The sequence below is a fragment of the Saccopteryx leptura genome, chromosome 2 (genome assembly GCF_036850995.1).
Source record: "Saccopteryx leptura isolate mSacLep1 chromosome 2, mSacLep1_pri_phased_curated, whole genome shotgun sequence".
Taxonomy (NCBI): Eukaryota; Metazoa; Chordata; class Mammalia; order Chiroptera; family Emballonuridae; genus Saccopteryx; species Saccopteryx leptura.
In genome coordinates, this window is record NC_089504.1 from 351,141,964 (window position 1) to 351,143,908 (window position 1,945).

At 55.2% G+C, this 1,945-nt stretch overlaps 1 non-coding gene across 1 annotated transcript; it reads left to right on the top strand.

Annotated features, from left to right (window-relative positions):
• Positions 1–1,498: 1,498 nt before the first annotated feature.
• TRNAT-AGU (transfer RNA threonine (anticodon AGU)) lies at positions 1,499–1,574 on the top strand. Its single transcript has one exon. It is a non-coding gene; the product is annotated as a tRNA-Thr (tRNA).
• The last annotated feature ends 371 nt before the right edge of the window (positions 1,575–1,945 follow it).

The window sequence follows — 1,945 nt, forward strand, 5'->3', positions numbered from 1 at the left end:
TTGTCCAGCTGTGTCCCCAACCATCTGGCCGCTGGGAAGCGTGCCTAAGCTTTCCACCACTCACCTACTCCATGCTCACAGGAGAGGCCCAAACACTGACACAGGGGCGGGTTCTTCCGTCTTCAGGTGGCTGCAGCCAGAGCGGTGCCTGAGCAGATGTCACGCGGCTTCCTTCACTTAGCTGCCTGTTGCCTTCGTTTTGTTTGTTTGTTTTCTCAAACCTCTACCTCAACCCTTGCCAAAAACATAATCCAAAGTGCAAAGGAAATGCTATTTTATTTCATTTTTATTTATTGACTTGAGAGAGAGGGGGAAAGGGATAAAGAGAGAACTATTTGTTGTTCCACTTATTTATGTGCTCATTGGTTGATTCTTGTATGTGCCCTGACCAGGGATCAAACCCATAACCTCGGCATGTCGGAACGATGATCTAACCAACTGAGCTACCCAGTCAGGGCCTGGAAACCTGTTTTTAAGTGGAAGGTAAAATCAGGGCCTCCTTGCTGGTGTAGGCAGGGGTCAGAGACCGTCCCGTCTGAGTTGAGTCCCGCCTGGACTTGCTCCTCTTCCAGTCACCCTGGCTGTCTTTCAGTTCCTCGATGTTCTGTGACACCTCCCACCTCACAGCTCTTGCATGTGCTGTTCCCTCCTCTCCTGGTTTCCTTTGCTTCGTCCTCCAGGGCCCAGTGTCAACATCCCTTCCTCTAGAAGTCCTTCTCTGACCCCTGCTCTGCATTGGACACGGGCTCTAACCCTCACCACGCTTCCCTGGAATTCGAGCTTCTACTCCACCTGACCTCCTCGCCTTCCTGGGTGGAGAGCTGGCCCAGGGGGCGGGGGGCGGCCGGCGCTGTAGCCTGGCGGGTTCCCTTCCGGCACCACCTTCCATGATCTATTGGTCATGCATACTCATGTGTGTGTTTGTCTGGTGTCTGTGACCTACGCCAACACTGCAAGTCCATGGAGACGGAGGCCACAACTCTCCTGTTTCCCCCCAGCTTCCCAGTTCTAAGTCTAGCACAGGACACAGTAGCTCCTCAAAGATGCTTGCTGAGTAAATTCGTTAGTCATCGATCACCCTTAGAGCTGGGACGTGGGATCTGTTGAGGGTGCGGTGCGTCCCTCCAAGCCCTCGCTCCAGGCCCCTCTAATGACAGTGCTGCAGGGACGGGCTGTAACGTCCCTTGTCCCATCTCACACGCAGGCATCCCCAAACTATGGCCATTTGGCCCCCTAAGGCCATTTATCCAGCTCCCGCCGCACTTCCAGAAGGGGCAACTCTCATTGGTGGTCAGTGAGAGGAGCACTGTATGTGGGAGCCCTCCAATGGTCTGAGGGACAGTGAACTGGCCCCCTGTGTAAAAAGTTTGGGGACCCCTGCAAGGGCTGCTCTGCAAGCATCCTGGTGTCTGACTTCTGCTTATCATTAGTTGAGCAGCGGAAACCGGCCTCTGCATTGTTCCTACAGGCCTCTTCCACTTTTAAATTAAATTGCTATGCCCTGGCCGGTTGGCTCAGTGGTAGAGCGTCGGCCTAGTGTGCGGAGGACCCGGGTTCGATTCCCGGCCAGGGCACACAGGAGAAGCGCCCATTTGCTTCTCCACCCCTCCGCCGCGCTTTCCTCTCTGTCTCTCTCTTCCCCTCCCACAGCCAAGGCTCCATTGGAGCAAAGATGGCCCGGCGCTGGGGATGGCTCTGTGGCCTCTGCCTCAGGCGCTAGAGTGGCTCTGGTCGCAACATGGCGACGCCCCGGAGGGGCAGAGCATCGCCCCCTGGTGGGCAGAGCATCGCCCCCTGGTGGGCGTGCCGGGTGGATCCCGGTCGGGCGCATGCGGGAGTCTGTCTGACTGTCTCTCCCTGTTTCCAGCTTCAGAAAAATGAAAAATAAAATAAAATAAAATAAATTGCTATGCGACAAATTATCCCAAAAGTTGGTGGCACGAAA